This window comes from Pinus tabuliformis, chromosome 4_2, assembly GCF_031772625.1.
Source record: "Pinus tabuliformis cultivar Carrire ecotype Pingquan chromosome 4_2, CPIR1, whole genome shotgun sequence".
Lineage (NCBI taxonomy): Eukaryota > Viridiplantae > Streptophyta > Pinopsida > Pinales > Pinaceae > Pinus > Pinus tabuliformis.
Genome location: NC_142304.1, coordinates 332,490,669 through 332,502,003, shown reverse-complemented (window position 1 = coordinate 332,502,003; position 11,335 = coordinate 332,490,669). Strand labels below are relative to the sequence as shown.

Below are 11,335 nucleotides of genomic sequence, written 5' to 3'. Positions count from 1 at the left end.
TTATTTAAACCTATATATTTATTTACACTTGTAATGTCATAGTTTTTTTTGTTTTTTTTTGTGAAACACCTGGGTCTTTGGACTTTGACAGTGAGGTGAAAATAAATAAAATGTAACAAAAATATATGTGATTATATCCTTAAAAAATAAGAACATAAATATCACATGTAATTTAAAATGTATAAAATGTTTATTGTAATGTAAATTTAAATGAAATAAGATTAATATATTAAAGTGATGGGTCTTCCCATTGGGTATAACTTAGTTGGAAATCACCTTGTTATGAAGTAATATGTAAAGCATGAGATTCAAAATTCAAATCCCCATGGCTTAGACCAACAAAAATAAAAGTGATGGGTTTTAATAGTAGAAATTAAAAAAAAAAAATTGAATACAAGGTATTACCTCTTTTTGGATTTAAATATAAAAATATATATGTTGAGGAACTCATAAGAAGAATTTTAATACAGTATAAGCAATATATTGATATATTCTAGAACAAACCTCTTTTTAAAAGAATATGGATATTTGTTCCCTTTTGAGTCTAGGAGATAAGTTAATTAGGAATAAATTAAAATTCAAATAGGAGGAGAAGACACCCAAAGTAGTGGCTACTAAGCCATGGGGCCTGTGAAAGAATAGTTTCTATCTAAGGAAAGGGAGGAGAAAGAATAATGAATTTTGAAAATGAGAGTGAATATGGATAAAGGATTTCTTTAATGCTTAAAGATATTTGAATGATTTTCAAAAAACAAACTACAAGATTGGATCTATGGAAGAAATCAATATATTCTTTTTTTTGAAAGGGCCTTAAGAGGTAATCCAAGGGTGGTAGGTGCGTGTGTGGGTGGGGTGAGTGCTTAGCTTTGACCTAAGGAAAATTGAAAATTTCTAATGCTTTAGAAATAAACAAGAACTCTAGCAATTAGGCTGAAGCTCTAGCTCTTTACTTAGGATTCAAGTTAATTTAGAACGAAAACATTAAAAGATGAGAATGGCTCAAGATTTTATCGTAGTCATAGATTACTTGGTTTAAATATATCTTCCTAGAAACCCTCATCTTAACTGATTGCATCCAAAAATTGTTAGCAGGTTTCAAGGTGATGAAATTTTTTCATGTTCTTAGAGGGTTTTAATCATGTTCAAACCAAGCATGGAGAGGGATCAAAACTTGGGCGTGTTCAAACCAAGGGTGGAGAGGGATCAAAACTTGGGCATGTTCAACCTAAGGGTGGAGAGGGATCAAAACGGGCAAAATCATGGGTTATCAATACCTTTGAGTATTTTATCTAAATTTTATTTTGATTTTGATTATTATTATTATTATTTTAATTTATTTTTACGTAATTTGATCAAGTCAAAATATTTACAAGTCATGACACCACAACACAACACATCTCTTCTATATAATAGTGAACAACCCAATAAATTATTTTATTTATTATTTTAAAAATTAAATGATTTTATATTGATAATTTAATGTGAAATGATGAAGTAAAAATCTTAAGAATAAGTCAAAATGATAAAATTATTTTATTATTAAAAAATATTAAAAATATATTATTATGTTTAATATTAAAAAAGAGTTTAAAAACTATTATTATTTTAATATAAAAATATTTTAATACATATAACTAAGTTTTAACCAACTTAAATTTAAAAAATAAACACATCAAATAATTTAATCTCTCAAACCTGATTGGAAGAAGGTAAATAATAATAATTATTTAACAAAAGGACCGTTATATATTTATATATAGCTAAACATTAACCATTACTCTTGAGGGTTAAATGGTTTTATATTCATAATTTAATGTGATATATGGCTAGTTATTATTATTTTTTAAATGGTTTTATATTCATAATTTAATGTGATATATGGCTAGTTATTTTTATTTTTTAAATAGTCAAAATGAAATGATTATTTTATTATTAAAAAGAATTAAAAAGGTATTATTATTTTTATATTAAAACGGTTGAAAAATATCATTATTTTAATATTAAAAAGAGGGTGGGAAGTCTCAAATTTTATATAAATAGGATTTGGGTTTTATCTCAATATCACTTCTTTTTAGATTGGTTGTAATTGGGTATAGGTGTTGTGTTGATTTGTGAAGATGTGGAAATCAGGGGTATCACTCTGCATTGTTTGTTTTCTTCCTTGTTTGTTTCGGAGCTTGGCCAACGCCGAAGATGGTAAGTTGGTTTTTGCAAAAATAACAAATATTTTTTTAGTATATTAAATTCTCATAATGTCAATCTAGTGGATTTTGGGTTGCTGTTGATGTTACTACATTGAACAAATGTCTATATGCGGTATTTGAGTGCTGTTTTTCCATACAGAAATGGTGTAATTATTTTTGGACCATAGAAATGGAGAAATGATCTGATTTCAACTTGTTTTTTATTTGATTTGTATTTACTATTAGGCTTGATCCCGAATGGAGATTTCGAGGAGGCTCCTCCTCCAGGGGCAATGGTGGGCAACGTGATCGTAGCCCCCAGTTCATTACCAAAGTGGGAGACGAAGGGTGTTGTACAATATGTGTCTGCATCATCCCAAGATAACAACAACAACAACACAGTGCTGAATCTGGTTCTTCCCAAAAACGGATCCGCGGTGGTATTGGGAAACGGTGGGAAGGTATCCCAGAGGATTCACGGCCTCAAGAAGGAATCGCTTTACTCCCTTTCTTTCAGCGCGGGCAGCACATGCGCAGAAACGCAGTCACTGAATGTGACTGTGGTACCCTACGAACCCCAATTTGTTCCCATGGAAAGAAGCAGGTTGAATAGTTATGCTTGGACATTCACAGCTATGCGTGACACCCACCAGCTCATATTCCGCAATCCGGATAAGAATTTGCAGCATCCCAATTGCGGGCCCCTGATTGATGGCGTGGGCATCAAAGAATTGTCAAAGAATTATGAGAGAGTGCGGCCTGAAGATATAAAAGAAAATATGTTGTGGAACGGAGACTTTGAAGTGGGGCCATCCGACTTCCTCAACGGCACCAACGGCATCCTCGTTTACCCAGAGCACAACAACTTCTATTCTCTTGAATCTCCCCTTCCCGCCTGGCGGATCGCCTCCGTTAAACCCGCCAAGTACATAGATTCTGCCCACTTCAGGGTTCCGCAGGGCAGCAGGGCAGTGGAACTTATGGAAAGTGTGCTGTACCAGTCCAGGTTCGTACAGTACGGGGCCAAACACCGCTTGAGTTTTGCTGTGGGAGATGCTGGCAACGGATGCAAGGGAGCCATGGTGGTGGAAGCTTCTAACGGTGAGGAGAAGTTCAGGGTTCCTTACACGTCCAACGGGACTGGAGGCTTCACCACTGCTACCTTCGAATACGTTAACCGTCATTGGGATACTACTCGTATAGCCTTCAGGAGTGAGTTCATCGGGAGGGATGACTCTGGTGCCCCATGCGGTCCGGTGCTTGATGACGTCAAACTTGTTCCTCTACTTTAGTCCTAATTACCTTTTTGCTATGGTCTACTCAAATAAATTTTGCCATGCAACCTCAACCTCATAATTAAGGATGCGTGTGTGTGTTAATGGTTTTACAAGACCTAATTCTTCATCTGTATGATTTTCCATAATTCAATCCATGGTTTTCCAATAATTCAATTCATGGGTCTCTATATATGATGAGAGTTCTATATATATATATATACCTCCATTAGAGTATGCAATATATTTGCATGCATCCACATTATTGATAATATAAATAAAATATTCGACTACTTAACCATCACATATATGTGGTTGTTTCATTTCAGACGCAAAATATTTAGTCACTAAATCCGTTAGCCACGCAATGACCTTAAATAGAATTTATGGAAATTTTAACGTGTTCCTTACTCCTCACGCTTCAATTTATCTGATGGGTACATCATCTAGCAACGCAAATGCAAATGTTTCCATCCGGATGTGCTCTCTATATCGAAATATAACCTGGCCAAAATTGGATTATGATAAATACTCATTTTTACATCGATCATAATAAATATTCGTCTTTAAAATCTGGTTTACTTGTTTAAATTGTCAAAACAATTAATTTGTTTATGTAAAAAGCTCAGAAAGTCGTTTGGGTGAAAGGCATAGATTTTTAATCTCCAATGGTTTATTCTTTGATGGTTTTCACGGATCAAATTGCATAAAAGTAAATAATTAATAATTTATTTATTTATTAATCTTAAAAATTCATCAGTTAAATAAAGTGAAAAAATGAACGAACTCTGATGCCGCAACATTAAAAGACACTCAAATTCCTGTGATTCCGCACCATTAAAAGACACTCAAAATTCCTGTAACTTAAGAGTTGCTCAAAAAATTTTGCCATTTTTTTTTAAATTTCTAGACAAAATTATAGTGCAATATATTGCACTATAGATATTTTTGGGTTTTTTTTTTTTTCATATTTGTTAGTTTCTCTATAAATCATTAGACAATTCCTTATTACTTTTGGCCGAGTTTTTAGGGCTGCTTTGCATTTCAGCCTACGGAACGACCGAGAACAAAACAGTGGCATTGCCTCTGAGCACGCTGATCTTCTTCAATCTATAATCTGTCGCAGTGCAAGAGGCTTGCCAAAAATGCTTACATTTTTGAGTATGAAAAAAGCATAATTTTATATTCATAACAGATATTGAAATATACATATTGTCCTCCAAATTTTCTTAGCATATGCCTCATCGACAATGTCCAGAAAATACATGCCTCATCGACAATGTCCAGAAAATACATATCTGCCTTGAGATAATAATGCCTGCAATTCTATGCAAATATTACAGTCCATAGTTCATGTACTGCAAAAGCTAACCAGCTTGCCATAGGGCATTAAATAACTGGTTAGCTGCCTCCTGGATATCCCTTTATAAATAAAAAATAATAGATGTGTGTTATAGGGATATTGAGGGCGCAGCTAACCAGGCATTTAATGCGCTATGGCAAGCTGGCTAGCTCTTGCAGTTCATGTACAACAATATTACATATTGAAAAAATAAGTATGGGCAAGTTGCATTCTAGAAACACCAAAATAAAAGATGTCATAGAATACATGACGCCAGTAACAAAACAGTTTTGCATTGTAGATAAGTAGCAATATTTTTGCATTGTAGATAAGTAGCAATATTTGGATGAAGATGTTGTTGTCTAGACAATGCCTGTGCCGCATCAAGACAGTGTCAACAAACGCCCACTTGAGCAACCCGTATCGTTCAACAGCTTCATCTATGGGACTATTCTTTGGTAGAGCCAGTAAAAAGGAAAAAATATTGTTTAGGTTATTCACCATCTAACAAAGAGACAAAAGTCAGATATAACAAGTAATTTTGTGAGTTGTCGAGCTGAATCCTGGGAGAGGACACTGTTAAGCCCAATGGCCAAGCTTCCAAATTCCAGTTGCCCTGCTCCTTCCACCGAGAATCAATGCTTCACTTCAATAAACTCTGCACAACATAAAAAAATTCCAAAAATATAAGGAGGGTGGGAGAATTCTATCCAGGGAAGGGGAAATCTTCAATATTAATGCTCTTCTGGTCCATAGAAATAGTTAAGTGCATTTTTCCAATGGAGCCAGTTAAGCCCTTTTTCGATAATTCATCTGCATCCATGTTTTGTTTCGTGTCAACATGTTTAATAGAGAAATTGTTGTGCAGTTCAATTCTCATCAACCAACCAAGAACTTAAGGATTTGTGATTTTAGCTGTTCCCATAATGTGCTTTATAATTACTTTAGTATCTCCATGGATGTGGATGACAAGAATATTCAGCCAGTTTGTGAACCATAAGAGGCCCCACAATGCCAATACCTCAGCGTTAGTGTTTGTGCCTCTGCCACCATGCCAGTAAACTCTGAAAATTTGTTCCTTTGAGATGTCCAACAAGAAACCACAACCACACACTTGCTATTGAGCAGCGGCATCAAAAAAAACCCATCAGGTATATCGGTTGAACTTCAGTCTTCTTTTGGCAAGGGACTTTTTGCTTATGTCTTTTGTGGAATATAGAGTGTAACATATGACTGATCTTTTCCATAACTTTGTGGAAACTCCCTGTGCAATTTTGAAAGATGTAGTTGTTCCTCCACTTCCAGATTTCCCTGAAAAAGATAGGTGGTATGATTTTCCAGTTAGCCCTTTGAGTTCTCCACCATAATAGACCATCCTTTATGCATGCATGTTGGTAAAAAGGAAAACCTAAATGAGAAGAGAGTCATTTCCAGATTTGTGAGGTGAGAGGACAATTGAGGAATATATGGTTGTTGTTTTCATATTCCTCTTACAAATAGGTACAGAGTGCATGGATTCTTGTAGTAAAATGATAGTAGGATGTAGTGAAGCAAAAAGACACCTGAGGGCCCGAAATTTCGGGGCAACCCCCAATCCCCGGATGTTTAGAGACATGATGGACGTCATGGAGAAACCATCTTGGGTTGTCGTGCTCTAAGGGCCTGTGAGGTAGGGATGTTGACAATTGGCACATCAACCAAGAATCTGTCTAGGGGAGAGGAGAGGTGGTTTTTTCTAGGTCATCCCCTGAAATGTCTACTTCCACGGTTTTGTGTCCGCCTCATAGTGATGTTGCTGGTCGATGTAGGGCTAATGTGGGGGGTAGGTGATCCAACAGGTTTGTGGATGGTAACGGTGTGCAAATCTAGGGATTTCTTATTAAGCAGAAAATCCAAGTCACTGCCAATAGAGTGGAGTGTGTAGGAGAGTTTAGAGGCGAGTTAGGTGGAGTTACACTAGTTCTAGGCCCTTTACCCCGGTTTGCAAATAGAGAGGGTGACGAGGATGGAATGTAAAAAAAATGGGAGGTGGAAGGAAGTTCATGTGTCAAGAAAGGAGCCAATAAGGGTGGTAAAATGTCCAGGTTGGGATGGGTGGCATCTAGGGGGAATTACGGTCCGTATAGCGAGGCTAGATGGGGCTTGGGAGTAAGACTTCAGAGAAGAAAGAGGGGACGATGGAATTGGAATTGGTGATGATCCATTTAGTGAGGAATTCTGAGCATAAGAGCGATGTGGAAAGGAATTTCGAGGAATACTAGTGTGCCGCCAGGAAGAATCTGCATTCCGAAAGGTTGTTGACGGCTGTCTTCCATCGTCACGACCCTTTGGATGATTAATGAGAGGTTTTTCATGTAGTAAATCACCTGGTCAACGTGGGAATTGAGCCAACATATGTCCAGTGTGGTGGCAGTGTGATCACCGAACAGGAACTCCCCAGAAATATAATCTTTGTGATAACTGAGTCTCTCCCCAGTATAAGTTGATGTGATCTTGGAATTCCCCATGATATTGTTTCTCAATTAGGATCCAAGCCACGCTTTTATCCTGTGCTCCCAAGCAGTGTGGGTCGACGTATACAAATTTGCCTATAGCATTTCCTATATCCATGAGGACTTGTTTTGTCCAAAGTTCTATAGGCAAGTCGGGAAGCTTCAACTAGATGAGCTTATTTTGAGGTGTGTTGTGGACTGAATTATATCCTATGTACCAGTGGTGCAGTGCGAGGAAGCTTTTCCCTTTAATCCATCACTGATTTGATTTTCTCGAGGACTTAGGAAATGAAAACTGTACTACCCCTTCAGACAGTCGGCATACACCCTAACATGGTTTTCCATTTCTTCCCCCACCCAATCTCTCATGTCTGAGTCACTGAAATCATAAAAATACCACCTGCCAACCAAGGCTCGCTTTTGTAAACTGATAATTCTATGGATAAGCACAACATTCTCCAAAACTAAAGCAGGTGGGAGAGAGGTCATTTTTATAGAGCGCTGCTTATTTTTGGAACGTCGACTCCATGCAACTTCATCACCACCCTTGAGCGCTGCTTATTTTTGGAACGTCGACCCCATGCGACTTCATCACCACCCTGCGAAGCGTGCGACACATGGAAGGCACCTGTTGGACTAGCCTCGCCCAAAATATTGCACCACGTATCCAGAGAACGTATCCATCGTGGCTCTGATAAGGGCCTCATTGGCAGATGAGTCGGAGAGATGGCTTGCCATAAGCCTGTGGCTTGAAATGACCCCAATAGAATATTTTAAGGGGGCCGTCTAACATAAAATGTGGGTGATCATGCAGAAAGGTGGAAACGATTTAGGCGAGTCCAAATATAAATGCGACAGGCTCGGGAGGAATGTTTTACGAGGGAAATAACTCGTGTGGGGAATAAATCCACAAACAACCAGGATAATAGATCGTCGTCAAAACAACATCCAAATATGGCAAAAAGTCCGAGTCTGACACAGCTGAGCTAACAGGTTGTAAGAGGTCGATTAACGATGCATCCGGGGCACATGGGGGGATGTCCGGCCGACGTGTGTGGAGTTATGGGTGCGATCCTGAATGTGTAAGTGCCACCTACCACCCACGGCCCAAAACGGCTCGCCGGAGAAACAAATCGCCGGAGGAAAGTGGCAATACCGGTGCCAGAAAGGAGGAAAAACCGGTAATGAACCAGAGCCGAAACGCCAATTTTGTAGGCATGGGCGCAAGGATGGTCAATAGCCAGGAGCTAGTCGCAGCAGCAACAATAGCATCCCAAGCAAGTAACCTAGATGTTGCAGACTCTAAAACCAAAACTTTTGCAAGGTCTAGAGATAAAACAAAAACTAGGCCAGCGTGCACAAATAAATGCGAAATAACTAATAAGCAGACCCGGTCGATCCACAACGAGGGTATCCAACCACGAGTTTGAGGAGGATTCATAATCGGTTGGCATATGGCCTACGCTGGTGGGGGAGATACAGGAAATGATATATAGTGCAATTGCAAATATAAGAAAAATGTGACAGTACAGAGTGAAGGAGGAAATGTAAAAACATGTTATATTGAAACCAGAAACAAGCCAAAAGAGAAAGGGAATGAATCACGGTGGCTTATATGGAGTCAATAATTGACATTCCCAGGTATTTATGTAGTTTCATAGAAAAAGAAACATACCTTGTGTTTGTAGCGTGAGAACCAGATTGTGCCGGAGCCGCTTCAAAGCCTATATCAACAATATGCCCACTTTGAGGAGTCTGTTCCAATCAGAAACTTTCCCTATGAGACCTCTCTTTTGCAGAGAAAAACCACCTCAGCGAAGATAAAATTAGACTATGATACTCAGTTTTCACCTTCTAAATGTGGAGACACAAAAAAGTGATAATTGTCCAGTCAATCCTCGCAGAGGACACTGATAAGCCCAGTGGCCAAGCCTCTTTCACAGTTCCTTCACGCCAGATGAGAAATGAATCTCTAGCAGGTGTAGCAATAGGGGCATTCCTAGTTTCAACACCTTCCTTTTTTCCTGTCCATGCTTCTTCTCGTCCCAATCACACTAAGTGGGCTTTTCTTACCAGACGCTTGAGATCCTTCGACACCTTCATCATATACTCGTTAAACCTTAGCTATTCATTCACATTGTATTTAGTAGTGCTTGAATATATGGCTGATAATAATCTCCTAATCAATAATGTTGAAGCCAAACGTAGGGGCACTGCCAAAAATGCCTACATTGTTATCCCCATTACTACAGGCAATAGGAAGAAGAAAAATGTGCAGGACGATTAGTGTTTGTTTTTTCTTAACATTTTCTATTTAACGAGGGAGGTGAATTGAACCCTCCATTTATTTAGCAAATTATGAGTGGTAAAATATTAGTGTATTATGCGTATATCTAATTTTCAATAATATTTCGTGGTTTTGCAAATTAAAATTGAACACAAGCCATGACATGGGTTGAAGCGGCCGCAACTTTCGCTGGATCAGATTGAAACCATTAGCCCGTTTATATAGAGATGCTGCCGTGCGTGCCATAAGGACAAACAATATTGGAAAAAAAAATGATTACCATGATGTCGACGATATATTCCAGGTCAAAGAGGAAATTCAAAATATATATCATTTGTCATTATTCTGTGAAGCAAACACAGCTCAACTCGGGAAAATGCCAAATTTTTTATCGGAAGCGTTTTGACAATAACATTAAATGAGTTAGCAGATCATATGAACCCATTCTTTTTATTTTAATGATGTGTAAACTATTATAAAAAACAAGAGCCACAACAGTGGCGGAAGTCTTTACCGAGAAGGGGAAGGACTATTTACCATTGACTTGGCTGCTTGTTTAGATGTCCTATTCAACATGAGGACCATTTACTTTTGACTTTGCTGCATGTAGTCGTCTTTACCGAGAAGGGGAAGGACTATTTACCATTGACTTGGCTGCTTGTTTAGATGTCCTATTCAACATGAGGACCATTTACTTTTGACTTTGCTGCATGTAGTCTCTGACATTTGCTTGATCTGCACTTGAACTAGATCTAAAGATTTGGCCAGAGGCAAAGAGCTCTTCTTTGGATTCAGAACTAAAAACTAGATTTAAGTTCTCTCTTTTAAGATTAAAATCCCAAAAGAGTAATCCATATGCCTGTACCAATATAAATCTCTTAGAAAATAAAAAGATATTGTTATTAAATAAATAAATAAATTTAACAATATATTATATAAACATGAATAGAACAGGCCGACTAACGCAAGCGTTGACAGAAATGGAGACGTGCTTGCAACGATTAAATCTAATTCCCTTACATCCCGCCATGATTTCGCCCTTAATTTATCGAGTTGAAGATTTCTTTGGGCTTTTTGGACTACTAAATAATTTTCTCGTCCGAATTGTTCGCATTTAAAGATCGATCACTTCAGCTCTCATAAATGTTTGGGCGTTGACTACATCGAGCGATGAGATTCGAACGCGTGATCGGCGTGGGAACACAGATCCACGGGAACCAACAAACATTACCGCTGTATGACTGTAAAAAGGCAGGAAAATGCCATCATTGCAATATCTTGCGGTTCTTGGACTACTGTGGAGCCCCTGAAGACGCCTCATGATTCCAGCCTGTGGAGATCATGGATATCGTCTTGGAGTTTTGCAGTTCTCATTGACGTTATGTCTCCATTTCTGATGAAGTTTAGGCTCTCTGTTAAGGAACCATATCCTAATCATGCGTAAGAGGCTTCACGATCGAGTTCCGTTACTGAAAAATGGCAAAGGAAACAGTCAAGGTTGGCTTTAGATTGACCGCAGTGGCGTGTATTTGTGTGTGGACGAGCATTTACACAACATTTTCACAGAATGAAGATAAGCTCAAAGCCACATGATCTCAGTTAAGTTAAAATTCCAGAATATTTTGAAGGTTTTCAAATTTCAACTTCAGAAGCCGATAGCTTCAAGATTCGACAATTCAAATCATATTTTGATTAAATTCTACTTCTCAAAGTAGTCGAAAGAAGAGTATAACAACATTTTTGGTTTTGCAGAGCCG

The 11,335-nt window shown here is 37.9% G+C and overlaps 1 pseudogene; it reads left to right on the top strand.

The window, feature by feature from the left end:
* Positions 1-2,476: 2,476 nt before the first annotated feature.
* Positions 2,477-3,475, top strand: LOC149169305 (BIIDXI-like protein At5g11420 pseudogene; annotated as a pseudogene).
* Positions 3,476-11,335: the final 7,860 nt, after the last annotated feature.